General features: G+C 43.3%; 1 long non-coding RNA gene across 3 annotated transcripts; it reads right to left on the reverse strand.

The window, feature by feature from the left end:
- Positions 1-5,756: 5,756 nt before the first annotated feature.
- Positions 5,757-9,548, reverse strand: LOC309864684. 3 transcript variants are annotated; one of them, XR_014311685.1, is made up of 4 exons: positions 9,159-9,548; positions 7,772-7,865; positions 7,335-7,449; positions 5,757-6,122 (listed from the first exon to the last, which is right to left on the reverse strand). It is a non-coding gene; the product is annotated as an uncharacterized lncRNA (long non-coding RNA). The 3 variants fall into 3 exon arrangements; XR_014311686.1 differs by having other exon boundaries at positions 7,772-7,905; XR_014311687.1 differs by having other exon boundaries at positions 7,772-7,905; positions 9,154-9,548.
- Between the last annotated feature and the right edge of the window lie 2,197 nt (positions 9,549-11,745).

The following is an 11,745-nucleotide window of genomic DNA, read 5'->3' on the forward strand; positions in this document are numbered from 1 at the left end:
GGAACTGGAGAAAAAAACGCAACTTATTAATCAACTGCTGAAACGCCAACATGCACTTGAAGATCTGTGAGCAAGAGTAGATGCAGTTAAGAAAGAAAATCTGAAGCTAAAATCAGAAAACCGAGTTCTTGGATAATATTTAGAAAACCTCATGTCAGCTTCTAGTGTTTTTCAAACAACTGACACAAAAAGCCAAAGAAAGTAAGGGATTGACATCCCTTCTGTTTTCTGGTTTATAGGATTGCTGCTGATCTTTTTTTGTTGTTTAAAACTTGGATAGATTCAAAAAGTTAGTTTTTTTGTTTGTGGCTTAATTGAATATTTATGAAGATAATGTCAGATCTAGGCAAAATTAAGAGCATAACAGAAGACATCCATGAGTTTGTGTGATATATGTTAGTCTATGTAAACATGCAAATGTCTCGTAGAAACTTTATAATTAGAAATGTGTATATTAGGACACCTGGGTGGCTCAGTAGGCTAATCATCTGCCTTTGGCTCAGGTCATGATCCCAGGGTCCTGGGATCAAGCCCCACGTCAGGCTCCTTGTTCAGTGGGGACCTGCTTTTCCCTCTGCTGCTGCTCCCCCTGCTTGTACTCACTCTCTCTGTCTCTGATGAAAAAATCTTAAAAAAAAAAAAAAAGAAAAGCATTTATTTATGAAACTTGAAAGTGAATTTTTATCAATTTGCTTTGATTTATAGGTTTAGCACTTTCTTCTTTTTAACTTTATTTATTATTATTATTATTTCTATTATGTCAGTCAACATAAATTTTAGCACTTTCTTTTATTGTAGGTGCAGGAAGAGACACAAGAAAATAGCTATCATGTTGTGAAAAGTGACCAAAATCATGCACCGAACATATAGCTGTATGTACCCCGTCTGCCACGTGGTGCCTCTACTCCATTTGCTTCTTCCTTCCCATTTCCCCTCCCGTAAGGAAATGTTGGTTTTACACTTGTAGAAGTAATTTTAGTGATTAGTCATCTGTGAGAGTAACCTGAGCTTGAACTGTTGAAACTCAACCAAAATAAGATACTTTTACAGTTAGGGCTTGCCTTAGTATTAAGACGGGATTGTTGGTTTCTCTTTACTCAATTGAAAACAGAGGCTACACATATGAAGACTTCTCTTTGCCACTGAATTGCCAAATTGGGAAGGTTTGTTGATAAAAACTCCCTTTTGCACAAAATAACCCACTTGGTATCTAAAAAGATGAACTCTGGTTATATATTTGTAATAGGAAATTTTGAGAAAAATGGAAATAAGATAGGAAAAGTACTTGGCATACAGTAATAACCAACTCCAAATGTTTTTACTCCAGATTTGCATGATCTCTGGCACAGACTAGATCTTTTGGGGAATGTATATCTGAGAATAGATTAAATGTGACTAATCTTGTGTCAACCACATCTAGAAAAGAATAGTTACAAAGAGTTTAGTGTCAAGGTTTATCTGCAGAAGCCAGCAGATCAACTTTTGCAAAATCCCTTTAGAGTATATTAGTATCAAAATCATTAATAAAACGCCTGTAACTGGAGATACTTTCTCAGTATTTTCTGTCACTATTTCTCCCAGTATTTTCTGTTAACCTAACTACTTGGTTTGTAGTGTTTAATCACTTTGACAGTTTCTAAAAATTTAGTTTGTAGATTCCATTTGGTAAGAAATTTAGTATTAAAAATAACGTTAAAATGTTAAATAGGATAAGAGATCCACTAACATCATTTTGGTCGTTAGATTTGAGTTACTTTTAATGATGGAATACTTACTTTTGGATTGGTATAAGATATGATGGATGACTTTAGCTGCATGAATCTAATAGTTATACTGCAAACATTCTGCACCCCTTTTGTGACCTAACTTACAAACACTTAACATTGTGTTGCAACTGTGCTTTACTCTTTAATAAAAAACTATTTTGGAGAAAGGAAGGAAGGAGGAAAGGAAAAGAGGAAGGAAAGAAAGAGGGAGGGAGGGAGAGGAAGAAAGAAGGGGGAGGGAATGAGAGAGAGAGAGAAAGAAAAAAGAAGAAAGAAAGAAGGACAAGGAAGGAAGAGAGAGAGGAGGAGGGAGGAAGAAAAGGAAGGGAAGAGAAGGGAAGAAAAGCAATGATTAAGTAGCACTATGTACCAGGTACTGTGCTTGGTGTGAAGTGAACACAGGTGAAGAGTGTCTCTCTTCTTGAGAATTCAGAGACTAGTGGGAACAACCTCGTACACAAAGAAATTGCCGTGTGATGGCGAGTGTTACAGTAGACATGGGAAGGAAGCCCAGGGACTCTGAGAAAGTCCCTGATGGCACACCCCTTCTCTTAGTCCACTGGGGCTGCATTAAAGAAAACAACAGACTGGATGGCTTCTAAGCGGCAGAAACTGTTTTCTCAGCTTTGAGGGCTGGGAGACCAAGATCAAGGTGCCGGCAGATTTGGTGTCTGGTGAGAACCTGCTTCTTGTTTCCCAGATGGCTGTCTTCTTCCCGTGTCTTTCCCTGGTAGAAAGGGCAGTGGATCTCTGGGTGTCTCTTTTATAAGGACTCTATCCTCATGACCCAAACACCTCCCGGAGGCCTCACTTCCAAATATTATCACCTTGGGGATTAACATTTCAAGATATGAATTTGGAGGACACCAGCATTCAGATCATAGCAGTGATGGATTCCAAGCCTTAGAACACAGAGGAGTACCTGGGCAGCTTATGAGAGGGCAAGTTCCTATGTATTGTCCTAGGGGTTCCAAATATTATAGATTTGAAATCTTGATCTCCAGATTTGCCTCGCAATCTATTCTCCTCTTTTTTTTCCCCACAAAAATCCCAGATAATGGTGATGTAGTAGTGGATTCCACTTGGAGAAATTCTGCTCTACGGGGTGAGGTGGGGTGCGTATGCTGGAGAAAGAAGCAATCGTTTGTGCTTTAGGCAAGGTGCTCTAGGGGGAAGAGGTGACTCAGGTGCATAAGACCAGCGGGGTTTGGTTTGTCCAAGAAAAATAAGACACAGGGACCAGAACATGAGCCTGGAGAGCCTCAGGAGGTGTCAGAGCCACAAAGACTTTGAAGCCAGACTATAATTATAGCACTTCATACAATAAAGTTTAAACAGCTTTCCTTCTGTAAGACAAAGCTGCAAGCTGGGGAGCCAGGAACCTGAGCTCTGGGTTTCCTGGTGCAGGGCTGGCAAAAAGAAGCACAGGGCACTTGAATTGGTCTAGACCAACCACACATCTGTTCCAGCTCCTCTGTCTGCCTTTTTTTCCCTCCTGCCCCCCTTCCTCAGCTGTGCCTGCCTATCACTGTCTGCCCTTGACTCCTCTGAGAGCGGGTGTGTTCTACTGTGCCTCTCTGGCTTAGCTACCTCTCAGGGGCTGTTTTTGTTTCTAATGCTTGACAGTGTAACACCTAACAGTTTTCCCCAGTTTCCATATTAACCTGCCTCACAGGGAAGATGAAGGCTGTCCTCTCCATGGAGCCAAAGGGGGAGCATGAGCTCAGGGGCCTGGACCAGGACTTGCTCACCCCTCCACTCCAGCTTTCTTACTGTTAAACTGCAACAGTGGGCCTGTGTTCCTCCAATGGGGGTACACACTTTCTGGAAAATCTGAACACTTTCCAAAAGATACTCAGGCAAGCATAGCCATAATGGCATCCATGCCCACAGGTATTCTTTGCTAATGGTAATCTGCTTGAAAGAAAGTATCTTCCTCAATTTACAAAAGAAGGATACATCCCTTGCCCATCCCAAATCTTGTTTTAGTTCTTTGCTGCAGGAGGGCCCCTGAAGCAATGGGATAAATTAAAATTAATGATGAACCAAATCCCTTCAGCTCATAAGGCTTTGTGTCCTTCCCTGTCTTATACATATTTCTGCAAGAAGGCCATGTTGGCCCATGGGGGCTCATCATTCAGAATATCAAAGTAGCATAAGCTCATGGTGTTGATCCTTTAAAATGTAGTTTTTGCAGGGCAGTTGGATTTTCCGAAATACAATCAATCAAACACACAAAAAAATTTTCACCTGCTATCCTCGAGCTATACAGGCTTTATTCAGTAAAGTAATGAAAATTTATTTTATCCAATAATATAAAATATTGATTCAAACGATAGTCAATCCTCATCTCATTTCAACATACATAATAGTTAACATTTCCTGTCTCCTATTAGTAAAACCTATTTTTAAAACGTGTGAGAAATTTTAGATGTCAATGTAAAAATGTGTGGATGAGTACATAGATTTTCAAAATTGTTTTACAAGGTGGATAAGCCAACGTTTGGAGATGCTGGAGTAGGACACTTGCCATCAAGGATCATGGTTGTTTTTATTCTATTTCAAGGCATACTGACTTTCTACTATGTGCCGGGCACAGTGAGCCTTCTTTGGACTAAGAGCATCTCTCTGTGCTCCAGAAATGCTCAGTCTCCTGGTGGTGGGTGACCTGGTCTCAAAGAGCTCTGCTGTCAGCCTTCCACACTGAGAAGTGTGTGGATCAAACTCCAGGAGCAGAAGTTGTGACTCACACAGAAGGTCATCCTGAGAGGGCAGTAGGCACCCAGTCACACATTCTGGGCCTTGAGTATTCTGGTGTGTCTGGATGAACGAAAGAAGTGTCAGCTCAAGAGGGCCTCAGTGGGGGTGCATGTTACCTGGGAGTACACCGGGGACCCAGAGAGCCAGGACACAGCTGGGCACACACAAAGGTCACAAGTTATGGAATATGCATACACGCTGGGATTGGTGCCCGGACATGTCATCCCACAGGTGTGTGAGATACAGAAAGTGTGGCCTCGGGGCCAGCTGTGGATCAGTGTGGGGCATCATCCACAGAGCCACCGTGGAGGAAGCTGGGCTTGAGCGGGACTTTGAATGACAGACAGGATATGGGGAATTGGAGAGGTAGAAAGTGCCCAATTGCCATCAGACATGTTTGAGCAGCTGGTCTGTGCTCAGCAACTGTCAGGACCCTGAGGAACTGGGGGAGGTGGATACAGATTTGATAAGGGAACCCAGGAAAATTCAGGTCTCCCTGCAGGGAAGTATGTGATTAAGGCCTAGGTCCCTGAGCAATGAGAACGCCAGGAATTTAGAAGAGGCAAAACTTGGGGCGCCTGGGTGGCTCAATCGGTTAAAGCTTCTGCCTTCTGCTCAGGTCATGATCTTGGGGTCCTGGGATCGAGCCCCGCACTGGGCTCTCTATTCAGCGGGGAGCCTGCTTCCCCTTCCCTCTCTCTCTGCCTGCCTCTGCCTGCTTGTGATCTTTGTCTGTCAAATAAATAAATAAAATCTTTAAAAAAAAAAAAAAGGGAAAACTCCCACTGGATCTGATGGGTTAGGCAAAAGGGGTGGCCTTGGAGAAGAGAATGAGCCCAGTAGGAAGGGTAAATAGGATGTGGATTGTGGGGCAGAGGTAAGGGCATCCCAGGTAGAGAAAACATCGGTGGCGGAGGCTTGGCCTGGAACCGTCCTGCCGTGTTGAGCAAACAGCTAAATGAAACACTCAAAGACTGGGCTGCTAAAGCCCTCTCTCCTGCAGTGAGCGAACATTTTCGAAGCCCCTATCTGCCAGACACTTCAGTTAACCAGTGAGGAAGACGCACTGAAGGATAGGGAAGAGCGCTGGGAAGAAGAGGTTCAGATCACAGGGAAGTTTACAGCAGGAGGTCGCAGCCGGTCTGGGAAGCTGGAAGGGGGCGGGGTGGCTCAGGTACACTGGTGGAGGGAAGGGGTCTTTGGAAGGCAGGATTGTGACCGAATAGGAGAAGCAACTGCTCTTCACGCCCAGCGCGTGTCACATGATGGAGCTCAAAGCCCTCACATGTCCTTCTCTGCGGAGATGGCTTATTGCTGGTTAAGCCCCTGGAGGATGCCAGCGAGGCAGCTTGCCGGACGGGTTTGCACCGAGAGGGGGTGGAGGACAGGGAGCCAGTCAGGGACACAGTCACACAGCCTGCCTTATTCGGCCGCAGGCCCCCAGGGAGGACGAACACATCCGTGCAGTTGATTTCAGGGAAGATTTACACCACAGCTGCATAGATTGACCTCGTTGTCACTACTGACATTCTTCCAAGGGAGAGCTTTACACTCTGGTGGTCGGGGAGGCAGGTGGGCACACATATATAAATTTTGCTGGAAAGCAAAGAGGAGACCATATTATCATTCCAAAACTATGATCAGATTTCCCACATATTCATTACCAGCTATCAAATCGGCTTCCTCCTCTCTGTGTTCTTCTTGCTCTCTTTAAAAACAAAACAAAAAACAAAACAACAACAACAAAAGAACATTAACGTTCCTGTGGTACTATGACCATTATACCCACGGTATTTACAAGAAACCCTCACTACAACCGCAGCTGTTAGAATCATGCCCCATCACAGCTCAGAGAGGAGAAAACAGGGTTGGGTCTTCAACTGCCCAGTAATCAGACCACAGCCCGGGACCATTTGGTGACGTTCCAGTCCGGCCCTTAGCAAGCCCATGTGTTTTTACGCAGCCGTTTCCAGGGCTCTCGGTTACAGGGAACATCTGGGACACGTGTGTAAGCCATCTTCACAAGGAGAGGCCCAGGGTGCAGGGGGCGGTGACAGGGGGCAGAGCTCTGTGCACAGGCTTGCTCTGGGGGGGCAGAAGTCTGTTTGCAGACGCATTGGTTCCTATGGAGCAGTTAGACGTGTGGGTCTGTGGCTCCTGCCGGGAAGACTGACGTCAGGAGTGTGATTGGTGGGATTGGTGAATGGGTCAGTTAGCTTTGCACAGAGGCAAACTTTGTTCTCTTCACTTAGCTGCGCCCCCAACCTGGCGGGCTGGCGACAAATGGCAACCAGGTGACCGGAGTGGTGCTCTCCCCAGGGAAAGCAACTGTAAGCTCCTCCTCTCCGAGGGCGGGTCAGGAATGTCATCCTCACCCATGGAGAATGGTTTATTGTTTTTGCAGGCACCCGGTGTGTAATATTTTCAGCTACCCTCCCAGGACCCACGCTGTAAATACAAAATATAATCTCATTTACACTTTACGCAGGCAGCAAGATACATCGGGTTGATCAAAGGCTTGGACACAGGAGGAGCCAAGATTTGCTTCCCATCTTTGGGTCAGGGCATCGGTACTTGACATGAAAAAGTACTGAAGGCCAAGGGAGAGTTGATGTAAATCATTTAAACCAGAGGCTCAAGGCAGCAGATTGCGATACAACGCTATCCCTTTCCCCAGAGGAACACAAGCAAACAGAAACTGTTTCTACAAAGGGTCTTCAGCAGGAGATGTTAAAAGGCAAATGCTTATCAGTAACCTTTGATTTCAAAGATTCCTGGCTGTTGAAACAGTGTTTCTGTCTCTCTTACCATCCGCTTAGATTTGACAAGCGACTTGAACCATTCCTTTTTACTCTGAGATGTTCAAAAATATGTGTGCAATCTGCAGCCAAGAAGGTTTTCTTTCAAATGATTCTCCGTCTACCTACAGGAAAGAGAAGACATGAAATCGTTGCAGAGCCAGATGGTCTGGCTTTCTCTGCATTTGGCTACGAATGAGACACAGCCCATTCGGAGTTGTCAGGCGTGCAAGGTGCATCTCTGCACGTACACCACCATCACTCTTCCCTTAAAGAGCCTCTAAGCTACCACAGTAAAAGTAATCCCTCCACATGCTTTCAGGCTACAGTTTACATTTTTTTTTTTTCCTTTAAGAGGTCATTGCCCATAGGGAAGATGCATTATTTCTTTCTCATTTTACTTTTATTTTTTAATTTTTATTTATTTTTTCTCATTTTAACTGGCACCTGTAATTCTTTCAAGGACATTTCCTATTCTGTCTCTAAAGTTGATGCCAAGCCGTGATCTCCCTCATACAGGTATGTCATTCTGGACTCAGATCTGAGAGGGCGGAGGAAGAGAAGGAAACACAAATAAGATGCTAAAGCAAAAAAAAAAAAAAAAAAAGTCAGTCTATGGACTCATTAGCATGCTATTTTCATTACTCAAATACTTTCCAGATTACTGGGTGCTCATTTTGGAAATAAAAACATCTATATCAAAACATCAACAAAAATATTTATGGCCAATATATCTAAAGATTAATATTCTTAATGCATTTGAAAAAAACCTTGAGCTGAAAGTCAACAAGTTTTTGACCCACAAAAAAACGTCAGTTGCCTATGGCTCATCAGAATACTAAAGCTTTAACAGATAAATGGGCCCAGACTATTAGTAGAAAATATAAATGGCTTCAAACACATGAAAAACCATGTAACTTAATAACCAAAAAAAAAAAAAAAATGCAAATAAAAAGCAAAACCAATCTGTTTTCAGCTATCATAAATAGCAGGAATGCTTAGTAAGACTGACTGTCCAACGCTCGGCATAAAGAAACAAGAATGGTGCTCGAGGGAATGCAAGTTGGCATAACCTTCTTGGAAAGCAAATTAGTGATAATGTAACAAAAAATGTAGGTTTTTGAATGTTCAAACCTTCTAGTAATTCCAGTTCTGTGAATTTATATGGGGGAAAACTGTTCTGTCCAAAGATGTACATTGCAGTATTTATAACAGTAAAAATGTGGAAACAAGCCCCATATCCAAGAATAGAGAAATTAAACAGTAATCAGAAGCAAGGAAAGTAGCCTTAAACAAACTTGTCTATAAATCTCTCTTTGGCTGTTTAATAATTGTGTGATGTTAGACACATTACTAAAACTCTGAGCCTCAATATTTTTTAACAATTTGTATCATTGAAAATAATTCCCACTTTGTTGGGCTCTTGTCAGGATTAAATGGGAAAATGTATATAAATTGCTTAAAACTGTGTCTGGAATGCAGAAATATCAGCTTCTCCGTATTATTATTATTTTGCCATCTCAATATTCTTCAGCTGTTGGAAGAATATTTAAGCATAATTTGTAATAACAGGAAATTTCACATTATGTTATGTGAAAAATGAGAGCATAGAACGAAATAGAGATCATGGTCCAGATTCTGTAAAATATGCATAGAAAAAGAAAAAAAATGGATGAAAGAGAAATCAAAATTTAATGGGTTGACTGTGTCTTAGAATTAGGGGCGATTTTCCTATGGGCTTTCAACTTCTGTGTCATTTCCAAGTGAGCTATAATGAGCATGCATTATTTTTATCATCAAGAAAGGATAAAATATATTTCTTAAAATACATCACCAGCCTCTGGTGTTGGTTTCCAGACAGAGCAGGTAGTTGTTTTTATCCATGGCTCCCAGGCAAGAGGGAAGGGTAGCTGAGAGGCAGGAACAGAGGTCTAGATGAGGAGCTGGCAGCCTGGCTTTGGGGTCCTGAATTTCCACTTACCTTGCAGTCCTGGCTGTGCTGCTACGGGGAGAGCATCCAGGGAGATCTGCTTCACTGCAGAGCTGGTGGGGAAATGCCTCCTTACTCCCACACTGGGTTTCCTGTGGAGCTCTCTGATACAGTTTGGTTCCCTTCTCCTGATGCTGGTGGGATGGAATAATTTGGCCAAGATATTCTTTCAGCTCATATCCCTGTGATGGGCGGAATTGTGTCCCCCTAAAATTTACATGTGGAATTCCTAACCACGGCCCTCCCCCACCACCGCCCCCACTGCAGGATGTGACCTTATTTGGAAATAGGGTTGTTGCCAAAGTATTGGGTTTAGATGAGATCATCTGGGTGAGCTCTAACCCTGTACAACTGGTGTCCTTATTAAAGGAGATGTGGACACAGAGACAGGCAGAGTGTGGGCACATTCTCCAGGCAGGGAGGACACCCCCCCGAAGGCTGGAGTTACATTGTCATGAGCCAAGGAACCAGCGGAAGCTTGGAGAGAGGCCCAGAGCAGATCCTTCACAGCACCTTCCAAGGGAGCATGGCCTTGCTGACACCTGGGTTTCAGACTTCTGGCCTCTGCAACTGTGAGGCAGAAAATTTCTGTTGTTTAAACTCCCCCTCCCCTTCATTTTGTGGTACTTTGTGAGGGCAGCCCCAGCGAATGAAGATGGCGCCCTTTCCTTCAGCCCACAACGCCTCTTCCTCCTTCCCTCCCTTCCAGTGGCAAAAATAAAAGACTTCGGAATCAAATGAGTGCCTGACACAATCTAATGGTGCCCAGTGCCCTCCCCCAGGGCTCTGCACAGTCTGTGATTCAGTGAAGTTGCTCAGTGAACCAGTCATGGTCCAACCACAGTGGCTTTCTGGTCAGTCACATGTGGCGAGTCATAAGTAAACTCTGCCACCTGCGTCCTGCGAGGCTGTGTATGGTAAGAATCTGTATATGTCCTCACAGAGTGGGTCTTTATCCCGTATACCATAATGATGATGAGAGAAAACGTTATTTGATATTAGTAAGAACAAATTTAAAGTACTGTATTTAACGTGTCATACATTTGTTTGAATGTGAAAGAGGCACTAGGAGTGGCTTAACAAGTTAGAAAAACACATCTCTCTCCTGTAGAAGCCCAAGGTGCCATGGGGCCTTGGCTGGTGAGGTTTCTTTATGTTATGGACGGAACTTTGCATCCCCTTCAAATTGCTATGTTGAAGTCCTACCCCAGTGTAATGGTATTGGGAGGGGGGTCTCTGGGAAGGAATTAGGTTTAGATGTAGTCATTAGTGTGGGGTCCCATGATGAGATTAGTGTCCTTAGAAGAACAGAAAGAAAAACTGGAGCGCTTTCTCTCTGTCACATGAGTAATAAGGTGACCATCTAGTGGGACCTTCATCTTAAACTTCCCAGCCTCTGAAACTGAAGAAAGGTCTGTTGTTTAAGCTGTCCATTCCATGGTATTTTGTTGTGGCAGCTTGAGTGACTACGACAATCTTCTTGCTCTGTCAGCATTTCCCTTACCACTGTATCACACCCTCATTTCCAAAAGGATTCCCTGTCACATTGACATTCCTCTCAACAGGGAAGAAGAAAGGGACAGGGAAAGCCCAGTCTGTCCCAGTGAGGCAAACTGCACCCAACACTGCCCCCTGTGTCCCACCAGCCGGGAGTTGATCCCGTGACCATTCTCAAAGCAAAGGGAGTGAGAGAATATAATCTTTTTTCCTGGGCAGACAGGGACGAGGCTAAAAAACCTTTTTTTTTTTTTTCCTTTTTCTGAGTATTTTTTTGAAGTATACTTGACACCCCATGTTACATAATTTTAGGTGTACATCATCATCCAACATCTCTATGTGTTGTGCGATGTTCACCACAAGTGTAGCTACCATCTGTCACAATACAACAGCACTGCAATACCATTGACAATATCCTCTAGGCTGGCGCTTTTATTCTGGCTTATGTATTCCATAAATAGAAGACTCTGTCTCCCACTCCCCTTCACCCATTCTGCCCATCCCCCACCAATTTCCCCTCTGACAACCATCACTGTATTCTCTGTATTTATGGGTCTGTTTCTGCCTTTTGTTTTGTTTTTTAGATTCCGCATATAAGTGAAATCATACAGTATTGTTTTTCTCTGTATTATTTCACTTTACGTAATACCTACTAGGTCCATCCATGTTGTTGCATATGGCAAAATCTTATTCTTTTTATGTCTGAGCAATATTCCACTGTAGATACATACACATCCTCTTCTTTATCCATTTATTCATAGACGGACACTTAGGTTGCTCCCATAGCTTGGCCATTGTAAATAATGCTATGATAAATATAGGGGTGGATGTATCTTTTCAAAGTAGTGCTTTCACTTTCTTTGAGTAAATACCCAGTAGTAGAATTACTGGATCATATGGTTTTCTATTTTTAACTTTTTGAGGAATCTCAATA

Source organism: Mustela nivalis (genome assembly GCF_964662115.1).
Source record: "Mustela nivalis genome assembly, chromosome: 5".
NCBI lineage: Eukaryota > Metazoa > Chordata > Mammalia > Carnivora > Mustelidae > Mustela > Mustela nivalis.